This window comes from Strigops habroptila, chromosome 7, assembly GCF_004027225.2.
Source record: "Strigops habroptila isolate Jane chromosome 7, bStrHab1.2.pri, whole genome shotgun sequence".
NCBI classification, from domain to species: domain Eukaryota; kingdom Metazoa; phylum Chordata; class Aves; order Psittaciformes; family Psittacidae; genus Strigops; species Strigops habroptila.
This window is the reverse complement of record NC_044283.2, coordinates 52,988,898-53,008,071: the sequence shown is the minus strand read 5'-3', so window position 1 is coordinate 53,008,071 and position 19,174 is coordinate 52,988,898. Positions and strand designations below refer to the sequence as shown.

The window sequence follows — 19,174 nt, the reverse complement described above, 5'->3', positions numbered from 1 at the left end:
CGCACTCCAGCCTCTTCTGCAGTTCAACCTCCTTATAAATTATAAATCTGTATACCTCACTCTCAGCAGCCATCTTACAGCCCACACAGACCGGTGCGGATGGTCTAGCAATTGCATTAGCTCTCCTCAGTGTACCTGGGGAGGAGGGCTGCTGTGCTTTGTCACTACTTGTACTTATGCTAAACACATGTAATGGGGCAGAACAGGGACTGGTGAAGATGGATATGAGTAATTCCTACTTTTGGACCACCAAGACAAAGAAAACTCATACTGGTCAGGGCAATTGTATTGAACAAACCTCAAAACAAAGCTCATCGTCTTTGCAAGTTAATTTTTGGATGATTTATTAAAGCTTAACATTTGTTGAGGGGGAGCTGGTATTGAATTGACCACAGGTCAAAATTCTGGTGACACAGCAGAAGTATGTTTGTCTCTGGTATTTCCATGGGTATGAGTGATAAACATAACAATAACAGCTCCCCCCTTTATATGGCTTTTACAAAAAGAGGAGCTATGTACTGCTTGAGCCTGATTATCAGAAAATGGGCTAATTATTCAACAAAAAATACTTGCCATACTAATGAGCAGTTCCTACAATTCAGAAAGAAATATTCTGACATCAAGTACAATGCACATTGTAGGGTCCATGATTTCTTGGATTTCTATTTAAAAACTAGCAAAACATTTAAAAGGTCCTCTCTGAAACAAAAATGAAAGAATTCCTTCAAAAGGAGACGTGGTGTTTATATATGACACCAGCAAAATCAGTGAGACCTCTCTCATTGCATGTATTTATTTGCAAATTCCCAGAGTTTTGCTTTTAGGGGAATATCGTCAGGTGTGATGCTACTCTCTGTGAACAGTTCTTAGTGAAAAAAGTACTTGTGATACAAAGTCGTCTCAGGGCTTGCTCTTGCTTCCCTGGTCAGTGCCTAGTCATGAGTTCTGCAAGAGAGACATATGGGTGGATGGTTTCAAGAGCACTTTCATCATCTTTTGATTCTGAAGGAAATTGAGGGCCAGAAGTACCTCAACAGGAATGACATGGCCCTTGCAGGCTGAGCGCTTCAGTCTCTCGTGTATTTTGTACTTAAAGCTGTGAAAGGAATTTGCCTGTACTTAAATGTGTGTGGAGGCACCTGGCTGCAAGTGGATATCCTTTGGGAGGAACAGCAGGCGGGGGAAGAAGGGCGGGTAGCAACTCTGCAAATAGACTATTTCTGAGTAAGCCAAGGTCCAGCATGTGTGCAAAAGAAAGTACAAGGGCAGTCTGGGCAACCCGCCCTCAAGTCAGTCAGGATGTTTCTCTCTCTGAAATGAAGTCAAGGATGTTCTTAAGTTCTTTCTGCATTGCACCCTAAATGTGGAACGAGGTGACTGGCCTGAGGTTTGAAAACACCAACCTCAGCTCCCAAGGCAACTGTAGACACAGCACGCTTTCTGAATGACAGATCCATGCCTTCATTATTCCCCTATCAGAGGAAGTGTTCTTACCAAAGCATGTACCTAACCTTCAAACCCACCAAGACATAACTCTGTATCCAGTATGCCAAGGCACAGGCAGAAACCATTGTACAACTGTGTGGTTATTCTAAAAGCACTGTCTGTTTTCCAGGATTCTTTTCTCTAGCAATGTTTACATTTCCATGACTACTTTGTTTAACTAAGGAGAAGACAGCATGTTAGGTGTGTTGTATACTGAATACGATGTATCACCTGTGATCCTAAAATGGTGTGTGTTTGGGAAAAGGATGTGTCTATGAATTGTCAACCAATGTGAGGCATCGTGCTGTTCATAGATAGCTGAAAGTATGCCTAAAATGTAAAGGAAAGAACAACTAGAAGAACTCAAGTATGCAAATGCCGCAAAAGAAAGCTTAACTTGTTTTCTTGCTTTTTTTTTAGAGAACACCTGTTCCCAGCGCTGAAGCATTCCGATGGTTCTTTTAAGCAGTAGTGTATCTTATTTTCAAGGCATTCGGAAGTGAATGGCAAGCTAAAGTCTTGTTTTAAGAAACTGCTTAGTCCACCATTGAAGAACATACTCAGATACTATTTTCATTTATGTATAGGGGTTTCCTCAAAAGCAAAAAGTCAAAAATCTGGGAGCCTGGGGAATTGGCCAGCTTCTTCACATTCAGTACACCGATTCTTTCTTTGATGTAACTTAGCTATTCTAGTGAAGTTGTTGTCTATTTTTAAAGTGGCTGTAAAAAAAAAAGAAAAAAAAAAGTTTGGGTAAACCCCTGCTATAAAGTCATGTATCTTTGAAAAGTAACATATCTATACTTCATTTTCAAATATATGTGTTTCAGTACTGTAAACTGTACAGATAGCCGCTTGTATTTTGTGTGTTTAGACACAAGGAGACAATCATGTCTGAGCATCAATGGAGATTAACGGTTTGTACACAACGGTGTGGTTCTGCGAGTTAAATCCGGAGCAATAAATTCTAGCTTTAACTATTATTTTGCTAGTTGTTTAGCAGCAGCAGCAACAGCAACACTGTTTTACCATGCATCCTTCCATAGAGACTTAATGCCAAGTTTCCCAAGATAAAAAGATTGTGACGCATCTAGCAATTATCTTCCGTCATGGTGGTGTAAGAGGGGAAGACATAACATTTAAAAGTAATCTTTCAAGCACTGTATTAGAGTAGTGGTTTGTGCACTTGCATTGCTTCCAAAGGAGCTTTACAGAGGGGTATCTCTCAAAAGATACTGTCTGGTGTCTGGCTCGCCTTTCACTGTCCTCTGAGGTGGAGTGCCCAGCATAGGCGGATGTGCAAAGCCAGTCTTCTATATAAAGGTTGCTCTAGAATGCAAAGCAAAGTGAGCACGAGACCTTAGAAAAAATGATGACTTGGCCTAATTACCCTTCACCTTTGAGTTCGTATGTAAGGTTTTCAGTCAATGAAGTAAATGCTTTATAAAGTGGATGCCATATTGTTGGTCCAAGTGGAGCTCATTGCAGTTAAGTGAGTTTTGACCGTTGGATAGGTTTGGGTCCTACTTGCACTTGTGTTCATTTGAGAGCACAGATATTTTGCAGTATAAAAATGAATTAAAAAAAAAAAAGTTTAAAAAAGACCACTTCCCCTCACATGTTTCTTGGTCCACTGATCTTGGCTTTGCTGAACAGCTGGTGCCTTAGGCCCCCAGAAGAATGCTCTGCTGTTCTTCTTCCTGCTCTAGCTGCACAGAGGAAATGTCTACTCCTCAAAAGGGCAGTGCACAGAGGGATATAAACTCGCATGTCATAAAAAATATGGAAGATACTGAACTTAGGGATACTTATTATCAGTTGATCGTTACTTTTTATTGCTTGGGTTCATCGTACCACTCATGAGTGAGACGGCCATCCCATCAAAATAAGTGAATGCTGTTTTGCCATGTATTTGGTAGATTTATTATTTTATACAAGATAGGACTATCGGTAGTTTCACAGACAAGGTGCTGGGCATAGAAATAACCAATTAATGATGCACAGCATGTTCAAATCTCCTACTGTTTCAGCACTTTATCCTTTTTTTGCTAAGTACTTCAGCCTTTGGCCACTGGTGATGCTCACTTGGTGAAGCAAAGGGGATGGCTGGAAATGCTGCGGTGTGGGACCCGTGCAGGTGGGGAAGATGCCAGCTTTGGCAGGGGAGCTCGCTCACAGAACTGGCAGGTGTTTGGAATGGCCCAGAAAGCAAAGACTGAGGGACAGAGGAGGAGAAACCTCCTGAGGCCACATGTGTGTGTCAGCAGGGGTGGGCAGAGCATGGGTGATCCAGGTAACTGGTGCAGTGTGGGTGGGCTGGGCTTACACCTGCGTCCTCAACATCAGTGCACATGTCCATGTCTGTGCGTCATATGGCATCACATACATGGCTTCAGAGATGGAATGTCACACTTGAGATGCTTCCATCATAGTGCCCCTCTTACGGTTTCTGAGAGATCCTCAGTTGAATACTCATCCAATAGCCCTTCAATGAGCTTTATGTCTGTTAGTATGGCAGTATGTTAGTATCCGTGTACAGATTTTTTTTATGTTGGAGACTTTTTGGTTAGGGCCTCTGTTACTGACCGCTAGACCCATATGAGCTCTGTAAGGTCTTCTCTACTAAAACGCTGATTGATTTACACACTGAAGCCTTATTTGCACATCTGGCTGGTAAGCTTGCCTTGCTTTTTGGAAAACTGTGATTGCTCTTACAGAAGCACAGGCAAAAATAAGTTCAGGCTACATTAGGTGTACAAAGATACTCATAGAAATGTACTTACTGTCTAATACCCTAATGTTGCATGTCTTGATGTGGTTTCTTTTTTTGTTTTGTCGTTTTGTTTTAAAAACTGATGGATCTGTGTATTGTATTTGTGGTGTTTTACATGTCAATTCAAAATTGTTAAAACAAACAAGCAAAACAAGCAAACCTGTTAATTACTGAAAATGAACAAAAGTTGGTTTTTCTTTGATTTACCCATATGGTCTTCATCTCGGATTTTGTTCCTTTGCACCTTCAGATTTTTAGATTTTGCTGAAACAGTATTTATGTGATGTAATGCGCATACAGCATTTTAATTAGTGATGTTTGAAGAAGGATATCCCATTTCCGACCTGTCTCTCTCCACTACAGCCCTACCTTCACTCCCCGTTTACACATGTGTTTGTCAGTTGGATTATTATCAAGTTCTAATTACCAAATCTGTGCTTTTCACAAGGTCCAATACCACTTTCCAGTGTGAAAATTTGTATTCTTCTCTGTCTTTCATTCTTACAATGCAAAAAAAAAGGGGGGAGGGGGCAAAGAAAAAGCAGAGCATACTTTTGCCATCTTCTAGGTGTGAGCACTAAGCCTAATGGAAGCATTTTTGGCATACTCCAGATAAACTTAAGAAAAATGGTAAGGCTGAAAGGGAGGCACACGTACTCATTCTGTCAATTAATAACAGACCCTCCCTATGAGGGAAAATACTCCCTTTTGTACAGAACCCCTGGTATGCAAGTCTTACAATTAATGTTAAAGAATATAAAGTCTTCAAATGGGCCATATCTGTAATCAAATAATGAAGAAAGAAAGTAGTTAAATGAACATACCATTCAGGGTCGAATGTATTCAGCAAAAAGCCGTAGTGGGTCTTTGATCATGGTTAGATGCATAGTGATATCAAACAGTGGGTTCTCATGTAACAGCTAAATGTTTCAGATTTTGTTTTTATTAAATTTGGCAGTTTCACGCTGAGCCCTACTGTATTCTTAGTGAATAAAAGACAGCTCCTCTGTTAGAACGTACTTCATTTTCACGATTGCAGGGAACCAGGAGGGGTTTTTTAGAAACACGGGCCACAGAAATGTACTCCTTTCACAGTGTTCTCCTATTTCTGAACTGTGCAGTTATCTATTAAATTTTCTAATAGATATTTGTGTAAGGTGTATGTATGCTTGTGCAATTATGGAAAAAAACAGTTTTGGAATACAGTGTATTTATGAAAAAAAAATAAATAATCACTTATGGGGCATGTACAAAACTGTATAAAAACATTCAATTTGCCCAGTAAAGTTGTTTTTGTGATATTTCTGTGTTGTTGAATAAAGGACTTTAGTATTCAAAACATCTCTCTTTTTCCATAAACAGGTTTTGTTTGTGGGATCTTAAACAAAAAATACCTCTTTTAAAAAGAATCCTCAAAATGAGCGAGAAATTCCAAATGCTGACCTCAGTCTTGTGTATAGGAATGAATGCTTATGAAGTGATGGTACAACAGCTACAAAACTAATTCCTTCTCAATTGGCAGTTGATGGAAACCCCATAAGTTGTATACCTGACGGTAATACGCTCTGGATTTTTGAAAATAGCAGAAAAAATACCACCTTTTTAAGACTAGGAATGTTGACATTTTGAGGCTATCAAAAGGTTAGTGAAGTAGGAGCAAGATGGATTTCAGGAAAGGCTTCAACCCTTTAACACAGACCTCTGTTGTATAAGAAGAGTGGACTAGTGAGGGTGATGGGATAAATTTGCAGTTAGCTTTGTAAGGAAAAGCATACAAAGGTGAAATCTCACCTGTAACTCTTGCAACAAACAATAGTCTTCAGACGAGATCATCCTGTTGCTGTTGGAGTATTTGGGATTACAAATACAGTTTGTGAGAGAATGACAATAGTATCTTCCTTTTTGTTTTACTGCTGCTCATTCGAAGTTCTGCTCTTTATCTGCCTTACAAACTATACGTAGCGAAAGAAATGGTTTTCTCTTGCCATTTTATTTCCCCACATTACTTGCCAACATTAAAGCAACTTCAGATATGTGGGAAAGTTCATGGATGTGCCGGCAGCACGTCATCTGGTTTTGGTGAAATTTGGAATGTCATTTCTCTGCGAATATTCCTTTAATAAACAGGATGTCTGCTCTTACGTGCCAAAACAGGATTCTGAAAGGGTTTGAAACCTGAGGTAGGTCCTTTTTTCTGTGCGATTCCTTCAATGCCAACTGATTTTCCAGGGAGAGCCTCGGTGCATCCTTTTGTTTTTTAAAGAAAGCAACAAAAGTGATAGGAATAGAAGTGGATTTTCCACTGATCCTGTCTGCTCTCATCGAAATCTATAAAGATATATGTTCTTGGGAGACATAGACCACTCATTAGACAGTGCCAAGAGTGAATCTTGAGGTCTGTTTGAAGAGGAGGAAAAGGGCTGCCAGGTTGCTCAGGCAGAGTGAGTGATCTTTCTGGATTAAATATAGAATTCACAGGGAGGAAATACACTCATTTCGTGAGATGGTCGATTTGGAAGCGGGAAGAGGTCTCTGAGTTCCTATTCCTTTAATGCTTTATCTTTCAACTTTTTTTCCCCTTGAGTATTGTTTTATACTAGTCTGAATGAAAAACGTCCCTCGGCTCCAGAGAAATACTCGCCCCAGATATGAACCTTGCAGTTTAAAACTACCTCTAGCTTTTTATAGCTTTTATTTTTTAATTAAAAAAGAAAATCGAAAAAAACCCCAGACAACAAGCAGGTAATTCTTCAAAGCCAAAACTGACAAACTCATTACTGAGCCTATTAAAAGGAAGGAAAATACCCTTTTGTGTGGAAGCTCAATTCTTCCCGGCTCTCTTGGACTCAATTTGGTTTTGCCACTAGCCATTTCAGTGCTTTCTTACATTTTTCCAAGGAACAAGTCTGAAATCATGAACGATATAGTGATACAGGGCAATGTGCCTTCCGGGAGGCCCTAGTCCTCCCCAGATTCCCATGGGCTTTACTAGATAGCTCTTGAAATTGGAGGATATTATATAGGTGACTTAGTTATAATTTCTACCTTATTTTGCTGTAAGGATCTACTCAGTCACCAGCGTGTGGTGGGCACAGATTGATGGTCCCCAAATCTATAAAGGTAAGAAATACACCTTCTGAGTAATAACTACAGAACATAAAATAGAGTTTGAGACCATTGGAACCATCAAAGGAAAGAAAGGTGAAGTTCAGCATCAGCAAAGATGTCAGCATCTGCTCCCACTATTGCTTTGTTTCTGTTTGACACCTGGTTTTTAGGATGGACATACTCGTCTTGGTAGCTGGGTCCTTCAGCAAGGCAGTTTTGCATAAGATAGGCAGAATGAAGGAGTTGTGGGTAGCAAATTGTAATCTTTCAAGACAAGCATCTAGAGTGCCTAAAGAAGCTGTGATGTTCAGGAAGTATTTCCATGGCTCTTGTAAGTTTTCAAACTATATTAAAGGATTGTTGCATTTTTCTTAATCTAATAAGCAGGAAGAGTTTGTTGTGCTACTGCCCATTCCCTTAAAAAGGGTTTTAGGAATTAGCCTTAACGGGTTAATTTCCCAATAAACTTTGAAGGTACTTCCTAGTCTAATAGGACTTCCCCATAAGAGAAGATGTGGGTTCATTGGCCTGTGTAAGGCCCCTTTGCCTTGTAGAGTCAAGGATCTTTGGATAGAAAGATAGAAAGGATAGAAAAAAAATCAGCAGAATTCTTGTAGAAAGATCTGCAGGTGTCATGATGTCAGTCAGAGCCCAGGTTAATTATTCTGTGCAGTTCTTCCCAGCATGGTTTATGATGTGTGTAAGCACCCTACATTTGAGAAGAAAACACCCTTCTTCCTTTACTCCTTTACATCTGCTGTGTAACACTAACCCTCTTCTTTAGGAAAGCCCAAACGTTAGAAGAAATACATCTCTTTTTGGCTAGTCATTTTCCTTTGGAAAGAGAGAGAGAAGAGTTAGCCCAGGTCAAAAACCCCCTGTTGCTTGCCCAAATTTCTTAACACAGGTGTTCTCTGCATCAGAAGTAGCTTGTTAGCAAAGTCTATACATCAGCTTGATAGTCAGACACAACCCTACAGAAGATCAACACCAAAGCAAACAGGACCCAGTGGGGAACATTCCCACCATGACCTCCCTGGTATATGCGACACACACAAGTCTGTGCCGGATGTCCAACACCCCTTCCCCTCCCAGGGAATCAGGTTTGCTATGCCCAGCAGAGAGGTGAACCTCCCAGATCTGATGAGCAGATAGCATGCTGGAGAGCTGTTAAAAGGAGAAAAGGTTTACACATCCAGACAGTGATTAGAATATCTTGACCACTCGTCTTGTCTTAGCTTCTGATTTCTAGCTGTGAGTGCCTGAGGCCACCAGGCTTCATGAGAAGTAGCCGGACTGTTGAGTATACCTAGTCTCTTATGTGCCTGCATTTTAATAGTCATACCTAGAGACTGATAGTGAATTTGACCAGCTGGTGTGTTCACCAAGAATGTACTGTTTAATGCAAAATTATAACAACAGCTTTCAACCTGGTTTTCGAGAATTAGTGGGTAAATAACCTGATCTAAAGAAATCTGTCACCCACATTAGGAACCGTGAACTAATTATTGCTTTCTGATATTCTGCTCTTACTTGTTTTGCCTTTTCATCCTGATTGTTTGCATTCCTAGGACTGATTTGCCTTTTTGATGCAATGCCATGTGATCTGCTGATTAATTTTTGTGATCAATCATAGACTCCAACCTATGGCTGACTCAGTATATTTTTATGCTACGCTCCATAAACATTCATTCATTATGATTACTGTGTGGAAACAAACTTTTACAGGCTAATAAACTTGGATTTGAACTGGATGAAGTGTTTCCTTGTGTCACTTCTTTCCTCTCTTTAAGAAAAAAAAAAAAAAAGGAGTATAAAGGAGCAAATCTTGACTTAACAAGGTCTCTGTAGCTATCTCTACAGCTGCTATCAGTAGTGAAATTAGAAACACCAATAGCAAAACCTTATTTTTGAGCTGATTTCACTGACAGTGAGAAACACTCCTTGTTTAAAATAAAGCAAACTTCCAGTGTTTAGGGCTGGGAGAAAGAGGAAAGGCAAATCGGGGAGTTTCTTTAAACACTTACTCCTGTGCCTGCTCCCCTTCCTTAAGCACGCTTACATGCACAGAGCAGTTTCCTGCTGAGACCAATTAAGCAGAGCATTTGCCTCCAGTCTGGCTGGCTAGCTCTGCATGGGTGATGCTTGTGTCAGTGCAGGGGACAGCTGGAGCATGTGCTGGCAGGTGACTTCTCACCAGACAGAGGTCCAGGGCCAGTATCCTCTTGTGTTCCTGGGGTCTGACACTTCCTGACCTGCAAAAGCCTGGTCAGAAAAGACTCTGTGGGTAGTGGAAATATTTTCTCTCTTAGATGGCTAGTTCAGACTCACACAGCTTGGAAGTGCTGGTAGTAAGTGTATAAATGCGAAGAGTATGAATTTCCCTGTTTAAGGCATCTCAGTAGATGAGTATGCTAGCAGTAATTGGTAACCCATTAAATGCTCTCTTCAAGGGGACTGCTGCAATAGAGTAGCATTCTGCAGGGAGAGGCAGCAAGGCTAGAAATAGGTTGGCCTGATGCCTGCACACAACTACATGTAGTCCTTTGATGTAAAGAAGTCAGCATCCTTTCCATGTGTTAATCTGATGCGTCACAAACTTTATGCATAAAAATCATATTTTTCAGGCCACTGGAGGCCCAGGGCACACGTTATCTTAATCTCGTCAAAGAGCACACGGGAATTTGATAGCAGAAGGAGGGCTGATGCTTTGTCAACTTTCAGGCTTTGGACACAAGCAGTGAGATCAAGTATCACTGAACTGTGCAGCTGGACCAGACAGGGCCCAGCCTCCATCTGTACTGAACCCAGCAGAAGCACAGCCGTCCTAGCCACAGATCTCTGCGGGGCATCAGTCTGGCCGCTGCCTTCCATTGCCTAGTTCTGCTGAAAAGAGCAACTTTTCTAAGACAGGGATTATCCTGAGGCAGTCTCACCACAAAGGTGAAGCGAGAGCAGGATTATTAGCTGATTGGTTTTTTCCCCTGTTGTGACCTAGCACATCTTACTCCAATAACATAAGCTTACTCCAATAACATAGAATTGCAGCAGCTGAAAGAAGAAGAGAAACCAGAGGAAACTGCAGTTCCCCCAGTACAGGCAGAGCAACAACCTCACTTGCTCATGTCTGTCTTTGGTTTATGCTGCCCCTTCCCCTGTATTCTCTTCCTTTAACTCCTCCCTTCCTTAGAGGGAGGCAGCTCCCATAGCTCCTGGCTGTGCATCCCCAGCTGTGTGGTTTGTCCCCCAGGAAGGTGCTGGGGCTGCGCAGAGACCTGGCCCCCAGAGGCTGGAGTACCTCAAGGTAGGTAGAGTGCTCGGGGTGTGGCGTGGCACCCAGCTAGTGTCGAGAGTGGGAAGGTAGCAGTGCTCTGGGAGTGCTGCTTTCCTGCCTGCACCAGCAGTTTCCAGGGGAAATGGGGAGGGATGTTGGCTTGAAGTAGTTGATGCTGAACTTCTGACATCCCCAGCATGATAGGGGCAGGAAGCCAATGCAGACTGCAGTGGTAGCTGTGAATACGTAGGCTACTTCTGCCCTAAAGTACTGGTGCTGACCAAATCTAAGGGGCAGGGAATGAGATGTGTGCTTGATCCATCACTGGCATTTCCTAAGCTTTCCCCTGCCAGGGTTCAACCTGCAAAAGAGGCTGAACTAAGCCAGGCCCTAGCTAGAGTTTCTCTAATTATTTTCTTGGAAACAGCTGAGTTGGTTTTGCTAGGACCTGGAAAGCACACCCAGCTCAAGGCAGACACCTCACCTTGAAGCTTTCAGCCTGCAGAACTAAAGGTCTGAATAAAGCTACAAACCACCAAAAATAGGACCTTGTAATAGGCACTTTAGGTGATACGAGCTGCAGGTGTTGCCATTAGCTTTGCTGGGAGAAAAAGGAGGGAGCGAGAAGGGCATTAATTCTGCAGCACTGCATGAGATGACCCAGGACAATTCTCTGCCAGCAAGGCTGGAGGCAGCTGAGGTGGATTAGTGCTTTTTGGGTAGGCATCCCCTTAGCGTAAAACACCGTTTCTATGATGGAAAGCGTGGCTGCTGGGCAAGCCAAGGTGCAGAGGCAGGCCCTGCCAAGCAGCTCCCCATGGCTGCTAAACTGTATCCCAGGGAGCAGGTAGGTGAGGTGCTCACCTAGCACATGTGCCACATGGGGTTTCACCACGGTTTCTCCTCTGGCTTGTCTGAAAAGAGCTGGTAGCCCAGCTCATTCCCTTCACTCCCTGGTGTGCTGGGCACAGAGGCAGGTCATATCCGGGATGGTTGTTTAAAGAAACCTCTCAGGGGTGATGGCGATGCCTGAGCAGAGCTGTGCTGAGGCATGTTGTGGCCCCCTTTCTACTCCCCACTGCTGGAGCACAAGCTGCTGCCATGTTTTGATGCAACGCTCCATGCTGCTGTTGTGACACATCGCCACTCCCTCCGCAGTAGCTGCATTTCTCTTCTGCTTTATGTTAAAACAAGGAAGGTGTTTAAATATTTATCATTGTTAGAAACTCCAGAAGCCAAGTTTCATTTGTACAAGAGACTGGGATTTATTTTTTTTTTCCAATTGTCAGTAATAATTCATTAATTATTATTTTAAAGTTGTTGTTGTTCTCCCTGCGACGTGTCACCTTCCCATCGACTTGGCAGCAATCTGCACAAGATGTGGGATGTACAGCACTATGGATCTTGCTCCTGTGGGTTGTCACTGCTTCTTCTGCTTAAACAAAGAGGGTGTTGGAGTTGCCAGTGGCTGTTGCACCCAAAGGGAGATTTTTCTTTCTTGCTCTTCCCCTCAAATTATGTTTTCGTGACTGAGTGTCTGCTGCTGCCATTACCACACCTGCAGAACTGGGGTCTGCTCTTTCCCTTCTGCAGATGCAGGAGGCAAAGCTCACACGGCTTTCAGAACCCAGGGATGCTGCATTTGGCCATTGCTGCTAGATGAACGTTTCTGCTCACCCTGGTGGATGCACCGAGCTGTGCCAAGCCTCGGTGGTCCTTAATGCAGGTGCTAAGCATTGAAGTGGTATACCTGGAATACAGAGCCACGCAAAAGCAATCTTGGTGGCTGTGGCAGGTTGGCATTTTTCTTAGAATACTCTAAATTGAGAGCATTGCTTGCTTTCCCCTGCTTCTGCCTGCAGATGAGGGAGAAGGTGGCTTGGGAGGTGCAGACTGCACCTGCAGGAAATGGGAATGGGAAACTTGCACTGGCAAATGCTTCTTGTTTGCTTTTTTAGCCCCGAACATGAGGTTTGTCTCTTAAATTCCATTTGTTTTGCAGTGCCTTTCCCTTAAACTCTGTTATTATCACTTGTGCAGGACAGGACTGTCCCCAGGAGTAAAGCTACTCCCCATCTGACCCTACCAGGGATGTGCCTGTGCCTGATGCCGCCACTGCCATAGACCATGGCTGAGCTGGGTACCAGAGCAGCCAATGGCCATGGAAACCAGGTGGCAGGCTGCTCAAGGCTGTGCCCTAACTGGGCTGTCCAAAACCTCTGCTGGGAGCTGGGAGGGAGGCAGGGAAAGAGCCCTGGGGGCCAGTGAATTTGGTCTCACCTGTGGTAGCCACAGGAGCTGAGCATCTGTGGTGCAGCCCACAGGGCTGAGAGGAGAAACTGCTCCTCTGGCCTGAAACATGCCAGTGAGGATTGCCTCATGGGGTCACTGGATATGGCTAGCTGGCTCCCAGCTTGCTTGGGAGGGCGGCAGCCGCCACCCTGGGAGGTACAGGTTGTGCTTTCTGTGCAGACAGGGCTTCTCTGCTCCTGGAGCTTGGTCTAGGGGCACCTCCAGGCAGAGGAGCAGGGGCAGAAAAAGATACCAGTGTTGGCACGTGGTGATGCACACACTTAGAGCTATGCCTGCAGCCTCTTCTGTGCCCATGTCCCGGCCAGCCCAAGCGTAGTAGGCACAGCCCAAACAACATCTCTGCTGTCAAACCTATCAGTGCACCATGTCCCAGAGCATTTGCACTTGCTTGTTGTGTGTGGATGTGTGAATGTTGACAGGCAGCGCTGGGCTGAAGATTAGGTTTGTTATTCTCACACTACTTTTTACTTCTGAAAGGATACACTATGCAATTTGGCTCTGTTCCCACTTCTTCCCTTCCTCTTCTTCCCTTCCCCTCCTGCCCTTGCCACTGCATGGCCCCATAACCCCCATTTCCTCAAGAGATTAAAAGAGGGAAGACCAAGAAGAAGTTAGATCTTGGTTAGTGCAGCTGAGCAGTCCTATCAGGTCTGGTCTTGCTTTCCCTGGAAATCCATGCACCAATGTTACATGTTATTGGGGTATTTCTGCTGGCACTGCCAGCCTGCTGCTGGAGCAGCTGGGACTGCACTGGGGTGAATGCAAGTGTAGCAGCAGCCGTGCTTATAATTTTTGGGGGGAGATGGGGGAATGTAAGATTTTTGCCTCCTTTCCACGGGACAGAGCTTCACCTCTGCCGCAGTAACAGCTTATGGGCGATGCTTTCTGAGAGGCAGGGCGAGCTGTGGGAGCGGGGGTGAGCTGCCAGGGCTCTGTGGGATTTGCTGCCTGGATAATACACAGCCAGGGTTCAGCCTGAATGGCCGCTCGCCTTGTGTGGTCACAGGAGTGATTTGCTGAGAAGGGCTAAGATGAATTGCTTTGCCTCTGGAGAGGCCCCGCAGCAGGGGGAGCCCAGCCTCAGCCCCAGCCATGCCTGTGCTATCTGCTGCCCCTTGCCAGGGAGGCTCTGCCCCATGGGAGAACTGCTCCCAGGAGGCTTTTAATGGGGACCCCAGCTTTGGGTCGGGACCACAAGTGCTGCCAAGGCATCCAGCAGAGCTGTGGTAGTGATGGAGAGCCTTTGATGAGGATGTTTTAGGCAGGGAAAGAGTACTGAAACACTGCTTAAAAACATGCACTCCCACAAATAAAGGCAGCTTCGGGGGGTGACCAGGTACTAAAAAATCCCTGAGCACAGCCTTAACTAAATGCATACAAGCACCACTTGCTGTGTTGGGAAACGTGCTGTCAGTATCAGAGAGCTGCTCCTGGTGGTGGCTGCCTTCCACACTGGTGCCACTTCTGCACCATGGGCTTCATTGCCCGTCTATCAATGCAAGTAAGTATTGCTATCTTTGCACAGACCGCTGTTGCAGACCAGCACTTCTCTCTTGCTCCTTTCCCAGGTCCTTGGGACACCACCCACTGCCAGTACCAGCAGGGCTGCAAGGAGCAGCATGCCTCTGCCCACATGTGCAGGGAAAGGGGCCACCAACCACTCAAGATATTGAACCATCAACCCATGCTGGGCAGCACAGAGAGCACAAGTGGCTGTTCCACACCAGTGTGTCTTCTCTTACAGCCACCAGCTGGTTTCTAGTGATTTGATTTAATTGTGTTTCCCTTAACAACCTGATGTGTAATGCCCACCTTCGAAAAGGTCACGCTTACTGGAAAAGTGATTCTTTTGTTTGGGTGCCAATGTGAGTATTGCATGGTGGACCTGCAGTCTGAGCTTACTTCTGGTTCTGCCTTCATGGAGGAGTGTCTCCAAGTCAACTGTGTTTCAGCTGCTGGCAGCAGCTGGGGTAGGAGTAATTTGCTGGGCTGGGGTGTCGCTCAGCAATGAGCAGTGGGTGACAGCCATGATTGAAAGGGACATTTATTTGCCTTTAGGATGGAGAGAATGTGACACCTCTTGTCAAATCCCATCTTTGCAAGTTTGGGCTGTGAGGCAATAAGGCAGAGGCCATGGCAAAAGGTCAGACAAAGCAGTGCTCTGCCTAGGCAGGAGTTTGCCCGGGTGCTGCAATGGCATGAACATGGCACGGGATAGTGGCAGCTGTGAAGAGTGACTGGTTCACCTTCCGCTGGCTGCTCCCCTTAACAGCTCAAGTGGTTTTCCTAGTAATGGTGTACATGCTCTTTCTATATATGCACACTTGATTTTATACCTTGGTGACATTTTACATGGTGAAGAGTTACTCAGAAGACCAAGGGATTCTTCACTTGTTGCTCTCCTGTTTGATGGTGCCCCATGTGGGTTTTTCCTGCTCTGGAGGCCTCTTTGAGAGCTGAAGGTGTGCAACATCCCTGATATATAAGTATGGATTTTTTTAAATGGATTTTAAAAATCTCTTTGTTTAAATACAGACTCAGGTCTGTAGCTGAGCTCTGGTGGTCAACATGGACTGAAGCAAAGCAAACTAAAAGTGATCATCAGCTGCAGGCCATAAGGGACTCCCACAACCTGCTCTGCTGCTGTAAACATAAAGACAGGAGACTACAGGGATATGGAAAACAGAGGTGAGGGACTTCCACGCCCAGGGAGGCGAATCGTGCTGGGATGCAACCTGGTGCCTGCCCCATCTAGGGCATCAGGGTTAGGTCTTGGGTCTCATTCCCACCTTTCCTGCTGCCAGCGACACCGTGGCCACCCTGCAAGGCTGCAGCACATGTGCAAGCCCTTTTCTTCAAGCTCTTTTTCAGCATTTGTGGAAAAACCAAGCCTGCAGTTTACAAAGACCCACTTGGCTCCTCTTTTCCCATCAGTAAACGAGTAAAACCAGCACTTTGCACCATTACACCTCCTTAGAGATGCAGAAAACACATAGGTTGTTTGTTTTCACATATACCCACCTAATTGATGGGTTGAGAAAGGGGAGGCGGAAAGGGAACTTCAGCCCTATTAAACTGTTGGGAATTGCGTGTGTTAGATTAGAAGTGTTTGTATTATAAATACCGTGAGGAGCTGAGGCAGGGAGCGAGCTGGCGCTCGGCATCTGGGATAAACCGCCGGTGGTGGTGAAGTCCTTTATAAACATTTGCATTTTTCCGGATGCAGGGGATAGTTAATCCAAACTACACGTCTGGAACTTATCTCCCGCAGTCAGGGGTGGTGTTGCCTCTGTGCTGGGACAGGAGCTTAGGCAGCATTGCCGGGATGTGCAGGCACCCCTGCCTTGCCTGCCCAGTCCTGCTTTCCAGAGGAGCTGCTGGTAAACTGCTCCCTGGTATAAATACCCTTACTCTTTGCAGGTGAGTTTTTAAATCTAGACTTGAGCTCTGCAGCTCTGATCTATTTATATATACAGCGTGTGTGGCAGAAGTATATTCAGGTGAAATTTTTCAGGTACCAGAGAGATTTGTGTATTATTTATAGATGAGCATAGGAAAAAAGCCTCCAAAAAACACCCAGAGTTTTTCTCTTTTTTTTTTTTCTTCCCACTTTATGGCTGTCTACCACACTAATGCTTTACCAGAAGGAGCACAGCTGAAGCAGACTCAGACAAGTGTCTGAAAAGCCATGTTCATATTTCTCAGGTAACACTGATGGGTTTTGTTTCTGGGAGCAGGGATGCATCCTGCGGGGTTATGGCACCTGCAGAGAAAAGCACAGTTGTTATGGAAAACAGGACCAAACAGATCCTACTTTGTCTTCTCATTTCAGGGGGCTGAGGTGAAATTCAGGTGGGCAAAACCTCCTTTTGGAGCCCTTCTTTTATCCTGATGGACAGTCTGACACCATGTGAGCACTCCTAGGTTAGAATTTCTCCCTGTACTTCTCCCCAGGCCCATGTCTTTAACTGCGGGCTGCTGCCCCCCACTCTCTGCCTCCAGCTCAGGCCAGACAAGCAGTTGAGGGCATTTCGAAGAGTTGTCAGGTGGATTGGGCCGTGCTAAGTGAAGTGTGCAGGGAGGAGAGAGGGGAAGGAAAAATAGCAGGGCTGCATGCCAGTTCTCCAACCTCTGGTAGGGTGACAACCTCACAAGGACAGCAGAGCTAAATGTGGCTAAAACAGGTCCTCTGGGGTGGTGACTCTTCACTTGTCATCTCCAGCACAGGGCTGAACTCAGCCTGGCCACCTGTAAAACTGGAGAAGCATATGCATGGGTTAGTGATTACCTTTCCCCTAATAAAAAAGGAAAAAAAAAAGGCTAGCAAGAGGTCCTTTAGCAAGTTATTGCTTTCATATGCTGCACCTTTGTGCACTGAGCTGAGACAGCTTCCTCTGTGCGTTCAACTGAAAACAAAGAGTGAGAACGAGAATGAAAGAGCAGGACACAGCCTTCCCCACAGCCGGCTCTCAAACCTGAGCCTCACTCCACTGCCTGCCTGCCTGCATGGTGGGGGGGGACACGCTGCCCTGGGTGCAAGGGTCTGCAGGGTGGCCCCCATCAGCCTGCGCTCTCCTGCCCACCTTCAGCACCTCTGAAAGAGGAAGGGGTGCAATTATGCAATGACTAGAAAAAAAAGCCTCCCCTACTCTCAATAATAATAATAGTAATAATAATAATAAAACCCCACTCGGGATCACTCAGGCACAAATTTCAGTGTGCACAAACCAGTCTAAAATGGAGAGCGTTGCAGAACCACGGTCTGGTGTCGCCTAGGTAAAATGGGTGCGTTATCTGCAGTAATATAGCGATCTCGCTCTTTCACCTCCACTGCTCCGCCGGCATGGAGGTGATTGCACAGACAATGTGCCATCCCTCGCTCCCTCCACTTTTAATTCCTCCCCTCCACCCCTGCGTGAATCTATGCAATTTTCTGTTAATAAAAAAATAAGAAAGGAGCTAAGCTCTTCCTCAGAAATCTAGGTATTAGCATACTCGCCCTAATACTTTAATCCCCATCATTGTTTATAATCGGGCTACACACAAGGTTATGCGCCATGCGGGCTGATTTATGAATATATATATATTTTGTTTTAATTGAAACGGCAACATTTAGGTTCCACCTTAACAGTGCACCTTAAAAGATTATCTCGGTTATTTCACAGGCACCGAGCCGGCACTAATAGTCCAAGGCAGATATTGAAAAGCAGCACAGGGCCAGGCAGATCTATTAGAAATTCCCATCCACGCGCCTCATACATATTGATTTCTGACACCAAGCAGCAGTGAAAGCCCCCGTGGGAATAATATATTTAGCAGGGTTCGCTGCGAGGAGGTCACAGAGTGCATACAGATTAGCTACAGAGGACCAAGGCACTAGTGTTGGAGCCAAATGCTAGATTTTATATCATTTTAATCTGAACTTTTATAATCCTTTTAGTTCTTCTTTCTCTGGATGGCAGAGGAAAGGCTCCTCCGCACGTATCATGCATCTTTTTTTTCCCTTTTATTCCTCCTATAAATGTGCAAATGCTGCTGTAATGGGGAGGAATGTACCCTTAGCATTAGCAGGAAGAAGCACAAGCAGATTTGGGGTTTATATATAGGTACGTGCGCGTGTGTATATATGCATTATATATGTGTGTGTGTGTGTATATGTGTGCTAGTGGATAATAATGGTCATTTCAGCTGGAGACATCTTTATTTGAAGGTTTCCTTCCAGGGGGGTGGGAGGGGGCATCTGTAAATCTCAGGCTCCAGTTTTAATGTGCAGAAATAAAGAACCGCCATAAGACCTCCTTTTATTTTATTTTTATCCCAGAGCTTAATTGAGCAGAAGTTGCTTTTATGCTGTTGAGCCTCGGAAAGCAGCAACAACAACAACAAAAATACCTAAACAGTTTTAATTACCTTTCTGCCTATGCTGATGGGGAGGAAATGCCTGCTCATTATGCAGCGAGGTGTTGTGGCTGGCTGAGCCCGGTGTCGGGAGGGGGCCAGGCGGGGGTTTGTGAGCTGGAGGGGTGCCAGCATTGCGGAGGGAAAGGTTAGAGTTGACACACTTTGACACGAGAGTGAAATGCGCTCCGACAACAAAGGAAACCAGGAGGTTGCAGCTAAACAGACACAAAAGCTTGTGGGCAAGAGAAACACGCTGGCTCCCATTTCTTTCCCTTGTCTTTTCTTAGGAAAAGTTCTCCATTCTTTTAGATAATTGGTCA

General features: G+C 44.8%; 1 protein-coding gene across 3 annotated transcripts in view; it reads left to right on the top strand.

The window, feature by feature from the left end:
- Window positions 1-19,174, top strand: part of CXXC4 (CXXC finger protein 4) — a 67,435-nt gene that overhangs the window by 18,773 nt on the left and 29,488 nt on the right. For 2 of the 3 annotated variants that reach the window (XM_030491971.1, XM_030491970.1), the window contains one exon: window positions 1,906-9,120. The exons of the other annotated variant lie outside the window; for it this stretch is intronic. The gene's annotated coding sequence lies outside the window, so the exon portion shown is untranslated. Of the gene's footprint in view, window positions 1-1,905; window positions 9,121-19,174 lie in introns of those variants that run through there. 3 annotated transcript variants of the gene reach the window in all.